This window comes from Aquarana catesbeiana, linkage group LG12, assembly GCF_042186555.1.
Source record: "Aquarana catesbeiana isolate 2022-GZ linkage group LG12, ASM4218655v1, whole genome shotgun sequence".
In the NCBI taxonomy this organism is placed as follows: Eukaryota; Metazoa; Chordata; class Amphibia; order Anura; family Ranidae; genus Aquarana; species Aquarana catesbeiana.
This window is the reverse complement of record NC_133335.1, coordinates 221,206,049-221,222,177: the sequence shown is the minus strand read 5'-3', so window position 1 is coordinate 221,222,177 and position 16,129 is coordinate 221,206,049.

The window sequence follows — 16,129 nt, the reverse complement described above, 5'->3', positions numbered from 1 at the left end:
CCTCCAAGACGACCACTGCCTTGCTAAAGAAGTTGAGGGTAAAGGTGATGGACTGGCCAAGCATGTCTCCAGACCCAAACCCAATTGAGCATCTGTGGGGCATCCTCAAATGGAAGGTGGAGGAGCACAAGGTCTCTAACATCCACCAGCTCTGTGATGTCATCATGGAGGAGGGGAAGAGGACTCCAGTGGAAACCTGTGAAGCTCTGGTGAACTCCATGCCCAAGAGGGTTAAGGCAGTGCTGGAAAATAATGGTGGCCACACAAAATATTGACACTTTGGGCCCAATTTGGACATTTTCACTTAGGGGTGTACTCATTTTTGTTGCCAGCAGTTTAGACATTAATGGCTGTGTGTTGAGTTATTTTGAGGAAGCAGCAAATTTACACTGTTATACAAGTTGTACACTCACTACTTTACATTGTAGCAAAGTGTCATTTCTTCAGTGTTGTCACATGAAAAGATAGAATAAAATATTTACAAAAGTGTGAGGGGTGTACTCACTTTTGTGAGATACTGCATATACAGTCAGGTCCATAAATATTGGGACACCGACACAATTCTAATCTTTTTGGCTCTATACATTAGGTGTGACCAAATCAACTGTTTGGAACATCCTTAAAAAGAAAGAACGCACCGGTGAGGTCAGCAACACCAAAAGACCCGGAAAATGTGAGGGGTGTACTCACTTATGTGAGATACTGTATATCCCATAGTTTGTAGACGCTATAACTTTGACATAAACCAATTGGGATTTATTTTACCTAAGACATGTAGCAGAATACATTTTGGTCAAAATTTTATGAAGAGATTTGATTTTTTTTACATTTTTTTATTGGATATGTTTTATAACAGAAAGTAAAAAATATCGGGTTGTTTTTTGTTTTTTTTTTTCAAAATGGTCTGTCTTTTTTTGTTTATATCGCAAAAAAAAAACAGAGTTGATGAAATACCACCAAAAGAAAGTTCTATTTGTGTGAAAAAATATTTTATAAATTTTATTTGGCGACAGTGTTTCCAGTTAAAGTAACACAGTGCTGAATAGCAAAAAATGTCCTGGTCAGGAAGGGGGTAAATCCTACTAGAGCTGAAGTGGTTAAAAAAAAAAAAATCAGTCCTGGTGGTCAAATACTCTAAATAGGATGCCACATTGTGTGTTCTCTTATTTAAAGCTTTCTTTAACTTACTGATCACTCTATAGCAGCCTTTCTCAGCCAGGGTTGCATGGACCCCTAAGGTACCTCGGACCTCTAAGGTTCCTCTTTAAGTTGCTAGGGGCTCCTTGAGCTGTGAGCAATGGTGAATTGATCTCCTGCCTACACTGACAGACAATATAAGAAGCAGAACCTCTACACCAGGGATATGCAATTAGCGGACCTCCAGCTGTTGCAAAACTACAAGTCCCATCATGCCTTTGCCTTTGGGTGTCATGCTTATGGCTGTCAGAGTCTTGCTATGCCTCATGGGACTTGTAGTCTTGCAACAGCTGCAGGTCCACTAATTGCATATCCCTGCTCTACACTAACCGCTAATGTTGTTGATTAAAATCGTATGTGATTGTAATTGTAATAGTGTGCTTGCAACAATACAGTTGAGTACCGTCTGATATATTTTTTTTATTTGCACTAACAAGCTTTAGGGAGTCTTCCCCCTTCTTCTCGGCCCAAGCAGTACCCCCGAAAATTTGTACTGAAAATGTAACTTGTTAGCGCAAATAAAAAAAAAAAGTATGATGGACCGTGCAGTATTTTCCTGGAAACGCTGTATTGTTTCACTGCATGTACTGATATTTGAGCTCCATCTGGTGGAGGATTTGCCAAATTTAGAACACGCAGACACTTAAAAGTAAAGCTAAAAGGCAAAACTTTTTTTTTTTCATTTTGGAGAGATTAAGGGAGGGTTTTAACCCCTGTCAGTTTTTTTTTTTTTTTTTTTGCCATCTGTGTCCCATTGGGGAGATTTCCCTTTACTTCCTGTCCCATAGCCAAAACAGGAAGTGAGAGGAAATCCCTGGTTGTCACCAGGGTCACTAACTAGTGTGCCCATTAGAAAAATTTCTATCAATTACTGTTCTGGGGACAACCCAAAATTTGGGATTTTCTTTCACTTTCGATGAGAATGGTAAACATTAATCTCCCCTAACGGGGCCACAGCATGAATACCACATTCCAATCTCTCTCTACTCTATCAAAAAAATGAAAATTCACCTCTTTCACCAACACATAGACCATTATATCTATACTTGGTCCTATTAGTAGGCATCATACTACCACATATTCACCTAATTTGATATAATCCATTTTTAATCGATACATCACTTATTAATCATTATTTTTACATTATCCATGACCTCATTTACACCTATCCAACACACCTCCCCCCCTTTCTTTTTTCCTCCTTTTTCTCTTCCCCCTCTACTTCTTTATCCTCTATTCCCCCTCTCCCATCCTCCCAATCCCATACCTTGTCCTCTTTCACACTTTCATTCACTAGTTCTTTCCTTTTTACCCAATTCTATTTCCTTTTCCTCCTAGAACCGGGTGTTTTTTCAAGTATGCACAATCAGTCCATCGGGTCATGCATTTTGAGTGGCCTGGTTTGTCCCCTGGCTGCCGCCATCCCCAGGTCCCCTCTTTGGCATTCTGGGGGGTGTTCTCTGCCCCTACCCTGGGTGAGACTACTTAACCCGAGCCGCCTTTACTACCCCATTTAGGAGCTGTGATTGGCCATGGGCTGATCTGTAAGTATCTTTTTTAAACTGATTTTTTTCATCCCGCCCTTCCTGTTTAGAGGGTTTACATTTACTAATAGATATCCCATTATTTCAAACCTTTCTAGTTTAAACAAGCATCTGACTCCTGACGATTGGTTACAAGCCAAGAAACACTTCGAGTTAACAACCTATGGATGCCAAAAAATATATTTTTATCTAAAATCATTCTATTCTTTGCATTTACCTCTGTATTAATTGCATTAATCATGTTTACTATTTGATTTATTTGTATTGATTGTACCATCATGTCCAGTGATTAATTATATTAAATATGTTTATATGAATATTATTATGTAAATACTGTGTGATTACGGTATTCAGCTTATATTATTAATTATTATTATATTTTTAATACCTTGGATCATTGATTTGGTGCCATGACATTACATTAAATGAAATTTAATTTACAATCTCCAAATTACTTTCGCTAAACAATTAGACTAGGGCTGAAACAACTAATCGATTAATCGACAACTAATCGATTATGAAATTAATCGATTACTATTTTCATAATCGATTAATCGGTCAGTAACATAATGGGGTTAAGAAAAACTAAAATGAGCCCTTTATAGTACAAAAAGAGCAAATAATCACTACTGTAACTATTACTTTCACAGTTCTACAGTAAAAAAAATGAACCCCTTACAGTAGTGATTATCTGCTTTTTTTTGTACTATAAAGAGCTAATTATAGTTTTTTTTTAACCCCATTATGCTACTAAACGTCTTAGACCTGGTTGCCCTTCAGTTCATTTACATGGTTTCCTGTGGAACGCGTTCACATCTATGCTTTTTTTTAGCCGCTGCGTATTTGGAAAGGGTCAGGGACTTTTTTTAACGCAAAATGGTGCTTTTTTGGTTCAATATACTTCAATGGAGAAGCTGCAGAAAAGCATGTAATGTGTTTTTGCAGAAATTTGTGTTTTTTAATCTGCCCAACAACAAGTTGGCCAAAAAAAATGCAAAAACGCAAATCGCCGCAAAATCACGTGTGCAAAAATCAAAATGCACAGCAAAAAGCACTGCAGAAATAGATCAAAAACAAACTGCATAGGTGTGTACTGAGCCTTATGCTGGCCACACAGATCAATTTTCAGACGAGAATATTCAGACAAAAAAATCTTTGTACATTCGCTGAATGAAAGAATGTTTGAAATTTTCACTTGTTTTTAACATTCTGTTTTTAAAATGAAGGAAAACCATATACACCGTCTGAAAATTCCTTTGACCAAGAAGTTTTCTATTATTTCCAAATTGTCACCATGGTTGAAAATGAATGTTGATTTGACCCCCACTAACAATTAGAAAATCGAACTAACGTTCTTAAAATTTTTTTTTTGAAGGTGGACATTGTTTGTTTTTTAAATAAAAAAAATTGGATCTTTGACTCTGATGATATTTACCAGATTCACCATTTAATAGTATATATCCTCCAATAGCATATACAGTATATCTCTCCTCTAATAGCATATACAGTACATCTCCTCTAATAGTATATCTCTTCTGTCTGTTATTCTCAGAGTGGATTAGATATTTTGCTCCCTAACCATATAGTTATTTATATTTACCACTACATAGAGATATTTAAGAATAAATTGCCTTTTTTTTTAAAACTTTACATATTAACTAAATTATACACCACACTTTTTTTTTTAAGCTTATTAACCGATTAATCGATTAATCGAAACAATAATCGGCCAACTAATCGATTATGAAAATAATCGTTAGTTGCAGCCCTAAATTAGACCTATATTCTTTGACATACCTCACTCAAAGTCCCGTCCAAATATCTCTGTCTTTGATTCCATACAAACCAGGGATGGGGGCATGTCATTGTTCATACCTAGGCTGGCACAGGTCACAACTCCATTCTCGAAAAAAAAAGAACATCTTGGCTTTAGTTATACTCAATGGCGACCCTAGGGGGGGGGGGCAGAGGGGGCACTGACCCCCCCAACATTATGCTGTGCCCCCCTTCTCGGCGGCTTTCGGTCGTTCTCTGCAGCTCTCGCAGTCCCGCGTGAGCCGGCGAAAGCCGCCGACAACAGCCGAGAGTGGCCGAGCACCGCCAAGATATACAGGACATCCGGCTCTGTATCTCGGCGGCACCATTTTTAAATGGCAAGGTACTGACAGTGTACAGACTGTCTGCAAATGACACAGGGGCAAGGCTGCAATTGACACTGACAAGGCTGCAATGATGGACAAGGCTGCAGATGGACACTGACAAGGCTGCATTGATGGGCATTTAAATGTAAGTTTTTTTTTTCCTTAAACTTCCCTCCTAAAAGATTGCATGTTATACGCCGATAAATGCGGTAATTTGCTTGATTTAAAAAGTCAACACAGCATGAAATTATCAGCCCCTGATATTAACAGGCAGTTGTAAAAAAAAAATCACACTGATGGGCAGCACTGACTGGCATCACTGATGGGTACAGATTGGCATCACTGCTGGGCACTGTTGGGGCTGCACTGATCATCAGGGCACTGAGTATATGTACAGTCTCCCCTATGAGGAGATGCCGCTGATCGTCTCTCCTCTCCTCACACTCTGTCAGTGTGAGTCGAGGAGAGATGATAACCGGCGTTTCCTTGTTTACATGTGATCAGCTGTGATTGGACACAGCTGATCACATGGGTAAAGAGCCTCATCATTGGCTCTTTATTGAGATCGGGGTTGCACCATGTCCCAGGGACACAGCACGCCCACGACAATGGGCGCGCAAGCGCGGTGAGATTAGGGTGATGTCATATAACGTCATATCCCAGAACAAGAGAGCACCCTGCCTGCCGTCTTTTGTCTATACGGAGGTGGTTAAAGTTTGGATATTATTTTCAACCATGTGTGTTATTTTAAAGCGCTACATAAACTGTTGGCGCTATATAAATCCTGTATAATAATAATATTTTTGGGTGCCTCAAAGTAGACTTTCACCACTGATGCTCCCCTTCCCCAATTTTTTCCCCCCCTTTCGTTTACCATTTTCTACAAAAAATGTTGTCCGTCCGCCCCCTAGCTGCCATTCGCACCTAAGCGACAATGACGTCTTCAATACTCTGAAGCCTTCTGGGATATGTATGTCACATATCCCAGGGTGCCTCACTTTCCAATCACAGTGGCTGGAGGAGAGCGGGCCTGGCACGCATCATCAGGGGGCTTGGCTGTCTGGACCAGCTAGAGGCACCTAGAACACGACGTCTGGAACAAAGATGACAGTGCAGGACCTGGCTTGTGAAAAGTGGCACGGTCGATCACAGCAGGACAATGCTGGATCTGCTAGGTAGGTACACTATATTGCCAAAAGAATTGGGACACGCACGTGAACTTTAATGGTATCCCAGTCTTAGTCCGTAGGGTTCAATGTTGAGTTGGCCCACCCTTTGCAGCTATAACCACTTCAACTCTTCTGGGAAGGCTGTCCACAAGGTTTAAGAGTGTGTCTATGGGAATGTTTGGCCATTCTTACAGAAGCACATTTGTGAGGTCAGGCCTTGATGTGGACGGGAAGGCCTGGCTTGTAGTCTCCGCTCTAATTCATCCCAAACGTGTTCTATCAGGTTGAGGTCAGGACTGTCAAGTTCCTCCACCCCAAACTCGCTCATACATGTCTGTAATGACCTTGCTTTGTCCACTGGTGTGGGTTTTTTTTTCAGGGTTTGGGTTTGGTCCCTTAGTTCCAGTGAAGGGAACTCTTAAGGCATCAGCATACCAAGACATTTTAGACAATTTCATGCTCCCAACTTTGTGGGAACAGTTTGGGGATGGCCCCTTCCTGTTCCCACATGACTGCGCACCAGTGTACAAAGCAAGGTCCATAAAGACATGGATGAGTGAGTTTGGGGTGGAGGAACTTGACTGGCCTGCACTACAGTCCATTTAACATGGTTTCCTATGAGACACGTTCACATCTATGCTTTTTTTTTTTTTTAACTGCTGTGTTTTTGGAAAGGGTTAGGGACTTTAACGCAAAATGGTGTGTTTTTGGTTCAATAGACTTCAATGGAGAAGCTGCAGAAAAGCATGTAGTGCGTTTTTTTGCTGTGACTAGGTGTTTTGCGTTTTTTTATCTGCCCAACAACAAATTGGCCACGAAAAAAAAACAAGAGCATTAAAAATGGTAAGTGGTTTGTGAAGGTGGAGGTTGCACACAGTGAATGAAGGCTTAAAGTGGTAAGTACAACAGTGGTTGTAAAGCACATGGTACGCTAAGGTACTTTTTTTTTATGCATAATGCACTTTATTTGGGACTTTTACACAATTTTTTGGACTTGTTATATTGGTTTGATGTTTCATATACAGTAAAATCATGTGGTTTTATGTATAAACTAAGGGTATTTTTGTATATATAGTATTGAGCACATAATTAGCACTGTATATATAATTCTTTATTCATTTATATACATAATTTTGTTTTCTTTACTTTGCTGGAATTTTTTATAGTTTGGCCGAGCGCTGTATTTATATAACTTATATCTTAGATTACATTCTGATCCAGTATATTATCTGTATGAAAAGTAGGTACATAGCGCGGGTTTATGAGTGTACACCTTGTCACTTTGCAAAACCAGAACAGGGTTCTTGCATGATAAGACTGCTAGTTCAAATATTTGCCTCACAGAGTTGAGGACTACAAGAAATACCAGCTTTTGCAGTAAGTGCGAAATGTCTCTACTGGGTTCAAACAGCACTCTTTGATTGAAGAAAGAGCTAGTTTCAGATCCTACAAATATAGGGGAACTACATGGAAGACTCCCAGTATAAGGTCTAAATAAAGGACTGAAAGGCCAGTGGTCTCTGAAACAAGGACATAGGGCAGAAACCTGGCCCCGGAAGAGCCAAGAAGCAATGCTGGTCCAGACCCAGCTGTAGGAAAAAAGGAAGACGATTCACCCAATGGAGAAACTCCTGAGGTGGAGGCCCTGAGACACACACCAAATTACATAAGGCCTTTCATATCCAATTATAAACCTTGCTGGATGTAACATTCCCAGCTGGTAGCATGGTAGAAATCACTAACCCAGAGACCGAGTCCATGATGTAACAAGGGGGCGGGGTATCCGAGTGCTGTCACCTGATGGCCATGCCCCATGGTTATATAGGAACTGTCAGACATGGAAGCTGACAGAACGGAGAGAGCCAGCGTTTTCTTTTTTTCATCTGGTCGGCGGCGGAGGTGGACATCATGATTGACAGGGGAGATTATTAATTTTTAATAAAACCAACTCATGCATTTTTTTTTTACACTTTGCTGCTTTTTTGGGGGTGAATGAGTAGGGGCACAATGTACCCCATACTCATTCACATAGGGGGGGGCTAGGATCCGGGAACCCCCTTTCTTAAAGGGGGCCTCCAGATTCCGATAAGCCCGATGCCTGCAGACCCCCACAACTACCGGCCAGGGTTGGGGAAAGAGGCCTTTGTCCCCATTAAAATCGCCCCCCCCATGTTGAGGACATGTGGCCTGGTATGGTTCAGGAGTGGGGGTGCTCACTCGTCCCCCCTCCTTTCCTGACCTGCTGGGCTGCATGCTCAGATAAGAGTCTGGTATAGATTTTGGGGGGGACCCCACACTGTTTTTTTTTTTGTGGTGGGGTTTCCCCTTAAGATCCATACCAGTCCCGAAGAGCCTGTATGGATTGGGGGTGGACCCCACGCCGTTTTTTTTTTTTTTTGCGATTTTGCATTGTTAACATTGACCTTGACACTTGACCTTGGAGCCCACGTCGCATGCCACAAGTACGGTTTAGGAGATATTCCCCTCGCAATGAGCCGCTGACTGCAGCGGGGCATGCACACAGGGGATTCTCGGCAGACAGCCCGGCAAACTCCGGAGCTTGCCGGACAGAAGTTTCCCGCACGCATGCGCAGAAGTGATGACATCGCGGCTCCGGCCACTCACAGCGCCAGAGCCGCGATACCCGTAAGACACGCCGAGGGGAAATGTCAGATCCCTCGGCGTGGACCGGGTGAGATGCCGGCGTCTCGTTCTAAGGTAAGTATCTCATAATGCGCTAGTATGCGGTGCATACTAGCTCATTATGCCTTTTCCCTTGCAGGTGTAGAAAAAAAAAAACAGCGGGTATACAACCGCTTTAAGATGGTGATCTGACTTGGATGTGACTTCCATTCAATTCTTTGGGCTGAAATCTCACCCAAGTTGGACCAAAGTAGTACAGGAACCTTGTCCAAAGGCGTGCCAACACAAGTTGGACCAGTTAAGACGGCTCTCAAAGGGAATCATTGTTTTTTACATGTCATGTGACATGTGCTCTCAAAGTCGGAGCATGTCGCACCAGTGTGAACCAGGCCTAATTCAGAAATCAGCCATGTCAATAAAGCTAGTTATCATGAACCATGATGGAAAATCAGTTCTTAACCCCTTCCCTACTGTCCCCTAATTTTTTACAGTTTGGAATGCCTGATGACGCTTGGAGAGCAGCCTTGTGTGTCAAGCCAGGGACCGAGCCGGTTTGCAGGGGTAAAGCTTGAGGAGTATCTGGAGTGCCAAGCATGGAAGCGTGGGTGACGCTTGAGAGAGATACCACCACAAAGCCTTGAGGAGCTCACGAGATTCAGAGTCAATGAATCAGAGAGTCCAGTGAGAGACCAGAAGCTCAAGGGGCTGAAGAACTACAAGTAGACATTGTAGTGAGTCTGAGAGAACTGTTGAACTTTGTGTTAGGAACTGTTAAGTAATGATGCCATAGGAGACAGCATTCCTGCACGTGCTGGGGCGTTTCCCTGTACGGCTGTCCTCCTATAGCAGTCTCAGAGTCTGCCAAATAAAACTGCAACTACTTAAGGGTGTCCTGGCCCTAACCCTCTCTCTTTAAAAGATAAAAAGGACTGTTAAAAGAAATAAAACCTCTTTTGCATCCAAGAAGTGTCTGGCGCCCAATGACTTTCACTATCTTTGCACCCACTATGCTTTACAACCCACTACATATTGAAGGATGTCAGCTGTCTTTGGCCTTGAAGGTCCTCATTAGGCTGGAAGAGGTTAAAGACTTTGCTACATATGCATGAAGGTAAAAAAAAAAAACCTGTGTGCAGCAGCCCCCCTAATATTTACCTGAGCCCCATCACGATCCAGCCATGTGCACAAGAGCCTCGGCTCTCCAGGGACTCTCCTTCCTCATTGGCTGAAACAGCAGCGGGAGCCATTGGCAATCACAGCCATTGAGCCAATAGGACAAGAGAGGGGGCAAGGCAGCGCCACGGCTGTGTGTGTGAATGTACTCGCAGAGCAGTGGCTTGGGAGTGAGCCTACTTGGGTGCCCCCATAGCAAGCTGTTTACACTGGGGGTAATTGGCAGGAGTGAGGGGCCAGGAGCGCCGGCAGGGAAAACCAAAACCATTACACATTACACTTTATTTTTAAAAATATCACTTTAACTTTTTTTTAATATCACTTTAAGAGAACATGTCCACTCTACTGAGAACACTAGAAAAAAGTGAGGCATGATGGTTATGGGCGGGGTTATACTGTGCTGGCCAATAGCTTTTTTGTTGCCAGTGTCAATTTCTCTTGTAGTTGACAGTATAACCCAACAGTGCGAGAATTCTGAAAATTCCTGTGTCCCTCAATGGACAATGAAGACAACAGTTTTGCATGTCATACACCTGTCGAAAAATCACTTGAACGAGTTTTCGAAAAACGAACACATGGTTGTGAGAGCAAACGATTTTGCCCTCATGTAATGACCGAAATTTTATCGATAAATCATTCAACTGACATAAATTAATCCATTTTTCGTTCGTTTTGTCACATAAGCCTGTTCGGGCGAGAAACACATTAACCTTTCAATTTATCGTCCGTTCAGCCAAAGTTTTCCAAAGTTTTCCTTCGATTTTTTTCGGCTCAAAAACGTCACAACCGATTTTCGATTTGTGCCCATTAACTAGACGATGAACAAACTGTCCAAATGACAACAGATTTTCTAATGATTATTCGTCTAGTGTATGCCCACCATAAGACACCGGTGTGCACTTTTTTTTTTTTTAAACTGCTAAGTATTGGCACTGTGCACTTGGCAACACCTGTGACTTTGTTCCTGAGTTCAGTCTTTATCAGTAAGCAGCGCAAGTCAACAAGCCCCAGAGTCTATTTTTGCCTTCTTATTTGACATTATTTCAATATCAAGTAATGAGCTCACACTTTCGTACTAGGAATTCCTAGCAAACTGGGTAATGATGCCAAGAGACTTTTTTTTTCCCCTGCTTGTGCCAGGCAACCCGCTTATGTTTAAGTACAAGCTGATCTGGCTGAAGGGTTGAGCAATCTTCCGGCTCGGGGTTAGTACATTCCGGAGGCGACGCACATCAATACTGTCATGTGCTGTAGCTGGGACAACAGAATGAGGACATTAAATGTTTATATTGTGCTTGTTATAACAGAATTTGTTGCAGTGCCACTGTAACCAGCCCTTAGATATGGTAACTGGGTTGTTTCTTTTTTTTTTTTTTCACCTGGTGCTCCTACCAGTAACGCATTTCCTGTGCTACAGGGACAACGCTTACAGTTCTGTATCTATGGAGGGGCAGTGTTGTCACCCTAGGATGGGACTACAGAACACCTCATCCTCTCGATTACATATCCGCTCACTAGATTACTGGTAGGGTCAACAGGTCTATTTTGCACTTATCAGATATAACAAAACATTTTCAATGCTCTATAAATAATTATAATGTACATAACGAAACCAAAAGGGAGAAAAGAGGAGAAGTTCATTGTTCATTTACATGACATTTCTATGCACTGTAGCAGAGCAGCGATGCTGCATTTTTCCGCACCTCTCAGCTCCATTGTGGTGTGAAGGGGGCACAAGTGCCATCTTAATAACATCATGGGCACCTGGGCAAAGTAATGCACTGGGGCTTCTACCAGTCTGCATCAGGTGTCCCCATTACAGTGCCCCCTTCCTTCAGGTGTCCCCATCACAGTGTCACTGTCCGCATACATCAGATGTCCCCATCACAGTGTTCCCATACATCAGGTGTCCTCATCACAGTGTCCCCATACATCAGGTGTCCCCCATCACTGTGTCCTCTTACATCAGGTGTCCCCATCACAGTATTCCCATACATCAGGTATCCCCCATCACAGTGTCCCCATACATCAGGTGTCCCCATCACTGTGTCCTCTTACATCAGGTGTCCCTATCACAGTATTCCCATACACCAGGTGTCCCCATCACAGGGTCTCCATCCATCAGGTGTCCCCTTACATCAGGTGTCCCCATCAGTGTCTCCATCCATCCGGTGTCCCCATCACAGTGTCTCCATACATCCGGTGTCCTCAACAGTGTCTCCATCCATCAGGTGTCCCCCCATCACTGTGTCCCCATCACAGTGTTCCCATACATCAGATGTCCCTATGACAGTGTCCCCATCCATCAGATGTCCCCCATCACTGTGTCCCCATCCATCAGGTTTCCTCATTACAGTGTCACCATCAGGTGTCCTCATCACAGTGTCCCCATTTATCAGGTGCCCCCATCCATCAGGTGTCCCCCATCACTGTTTCCCCTTACATCAGGTGTCCCCCATCACAGTGTCTCCATCCATCAGGTGTCCTCATAACAGTGTCCCAATACACAGTGGTGTATTTAGATACACAATGGGAAATTTCCTCTTGATGGGACTTTGAAGGGCAGGAGTCTCAAAACAATGTATCAACAAAGTATGGATAATAATTACATGTTTTATTTGTCAAAAGGTTAAAAAAGACATAACAATCGATAAAAGAACAAAGAAAAAACGGATGCTAAGATTCCAATGATGATGATACAGCAATAATGTAAGACAGATTCACAAAGATACACTTATCCCCACAAAAACTGTTCCAGCAAGAGGGAAGCTGTACAGTAGAGCCCGACGCGTTTTGAGGTTTTATCAGTGTTGAGACCTCTTCTTCAGGGGGTGGTAGTGAGGTACTTAATCTGTCTAAAGACATTTTATAAACAAAAGGGTATATGTAAATGAAGGAAAAATTATTATTCATCATGTGAATCTGTCTTACATTATTGCTGTATCATCATTGGAATCTTAGCATCCGTTTTTTCTTTGTTCTTTTATCGATTGTTATGTCTTTTTTAACCTTTTGACAAATAAAACATGTAATTATTATCCATACTTTGTTGATACATTGTTTTGAGACTACTGCCCTTCAAAGTCCCACCAAGAGGAAATTTCCCATTGTGTATCTATATACAGGGATGTGGGCAAGGTGTCTCTTTCCATTAAGTCCTGGTCACTACTCCATGTTCAGTGGTGTATTTAGGTTTTGTGCTGCCCTAGGCTGACTAAACTAATTTAAATATGACCCACCCCTTCCTGTTTAAGACCCGTCTTGTTGTCACCAAGGGAAGAGGACAGAGAAGGACACCGTGGGAAGAGGACAGAGAGGGGCACTGCCTCTTTTGATTTGGGGGAGAGGGGATAAGGGGATATGTGCTGGGGGTGCTTTGAGAGGGGAGTGGACATGTGCTAGTGAGGGGTTCGGATCCCTCTACTAGCACATTTCCTCTCCCCTCCCAAAGCACCCCCTAAGCACATTTCCTCTACCCTCCCATCACTCCATCATTTGTGCATCTGTGTTACCTGCCCCCCATCCCCCTCTACTGTAAACAATGCACAGGCCTCTAAACAGAAGCGTGACTCTTGCAGTGCACTCATGTCCCTCCTCCGTGGCTTCTCCTCTTCCTGGCTGTGCACACAAGAACATTGGAGCAGAGGAGGGGGATCCTCAGTGAGCTGTATGCGGCTGTCAGTGAGGAGAGAGGTGTCCACTGCCACAGAAAGGCAATCGCCGCATGCAAGACCTCGGGTGGCAGATGTCCCGAGTACCCACACTAGCACGCCCCTGTCAGGCCAGTTACCAGAGCTCAGTGCCAGAACTTGTTCTGGCACTGGGCTCCGGGATTCAGCCCAAGTGCTATAAAGTGCGGGAGCGGCCCTGTGTGCGAGAGCCAGAAGGAAGGGGAAGGGGGCTTTTTTTTCGTGCAGGGGCAGCTTTTTTGCTGCCCCTGGCAAAGTGCCTTGTGGGCTTAGGCTAAGACACAGCCCTACCCATACATCAGGTGTATCTGGCTTTAAAGTTCACTTGTCATGAAACAAACATGAGGGTTGCATTGCTGGACTACTGAAATTGTTAGAGCAAGGATTTGGGACTTTGAGATACCACAAAAATGTAAGAATATACCATTAATGAGGAGGGATTGTATCTAAAATTACACAATTTTATTGAACAACATTAAAATAAGTCCTATAGACAATAGGGACCATGTGGTTTAACAAAGCAACCACTACTAATAAAAACACATGTAGTATTAAAAAACATACAAAGTCCAGTCCATACAAGAAAAAACAATGGTAATGAGTTAGTACACCATCAGCAGAAACCTTGATGTGTTTCAACGGCCTGTAGTCTTCCTCAGGGGGTAGGCACTGATTGATGGTTCACCAAATCTAACTTTAGGAGCACATGAGTGTTAGATTGGACATACACTATATTGCCAAAAGTATTGGGACACCTGCCTTTACACACACATGAACTTTAATGGCATCACAGTCTTAGGCCGTATGGTTCAATATTGAGTTGGCCCACCCTTTGCAGCTACAACAGCTTCAACTCTTCTGGGAAGGCTGTCCACAAGGTTTAGGAGTGTGTCTATGGGAATGTTTGACCATTTTTCCAGAAGCGCATTTGTGAGGTCAGGCACTGATGTTGGACGAGAAAGCCTGGCTAGCAGTCTCCGCTCTAATTCATCCCAAAGGTAATCTATCGGGTGGAGGTCAGTCAAGTTCCTCCACCCCAAACTCGCTCATCCACGTCTTTATGGACCTTGCTTTGTCTGCGAGCTAGGCTTTCTCGTCCAACATCAGTGACTGACCTCACAAATGGGCTTTTGGAAGAATGGTCAAACATTCCCATAGACACACTCCTAAACCTTGGGGACAGCCTTCCCAGAAGAGTTGAAGCTGTTATAGCTGCAAAGGGAGGGCCAAGTCAATATTGAACCCTACGGACTAATGCCCCGTACACACGGTCGGACTTTGTTTGGACATTCTGACAACAAAATCCATGGATTTTTTCCGACGGGTGTTGGCTCAAACTTGTCTTGCATACACACGGTCACACAAAGTTGTCGGAAAATCCGATCATTCTGAACGCGGTGACGTAAAACACGTACGTCGGGACTATAAACGGGGCAGTGGCCAATAGCTTTCATCTCTTTATTTATTCTGAGCATGCGTGGCACTTTGTCCGTCGGATTTGTGTACACACGATCAGAATTTCCGACAACGGATTTTGTTGCCGGAAAATTTTATATCCCGCTCTCAAACTTTGTGTGTCGGAAAATCCGATGGAAAATGTGTGATGGAGCCTACACATGGTCAGAATTTCCGACAACAAGGTCCTATCACACATTTTCCGTCGGAAAATCCGACTGTGTACGGGGCATAAGACTGGGATGCCAATAAAGTTCATGTGTGTGTAAAGGCAGGCGTCCCAATACTTTTAGCAATATATTGTATATAGGATGCTTCTGGAACAAGCAGAAAAAGCAGATATGTTGCCCCTCAGTTTGTTTCAGTAAGGGTACAAAAGGATACTTCTAAGACCCCCTCACCAATTGGAGTTCTAAAGGGGATATGTGGTCCTTTGACCCAAAACAATGGTGGCAGACTCCTACTATTTTACATTCAATCCCTAATCATTTATGGTATACGCTTACATTTTTGTGGTATCGCAAAGTCCCAAATCCTTGCTCTTTCCCACTATAGTGGGTTTTGCTCCAGTAAATAGAGATATGATAACCCGTTGATAGGGCACAGAAACACCCTGTATAATCTGTATGCTGAAAATGTTAGTTGCTTGGCTGTAGCTAGATTCAATACTTGGAGTTACAGACCAGAAACATACATGTTGTAAACGTGTTTCAGAATTCCCTAGGTCTATACCTGTTCTATGTCGGTGAACCAGAAAACATTAAAGAAAACCCATCAGCATGACAACCAGACAACTATCATTTTCAGTAATAGCGGCAGCCTTTGTGATTCTCCATTGGAAGGTTTCCTTTACGCAAGTATTAAAAGTTTTGTACATTGGGCTTCAGGTGCCTGCACATACCTCTACCAGGCATCTCAAGCGCCCTGAGAAACCCTAAGGCTCGGCTCACATATATGCGAATAGGATGCATTTTTAACCACTTGCCTACCGGGCACTTTCACCCCCTTCCTGCCCAGGCCAATTTTCAGCTTTCAGCGCTGTCACACTTTGAATGACAATTGTGCAGTCAGACAACACTGTACCCATATGAAATTTCCATCACTTTTTTCACACAAGT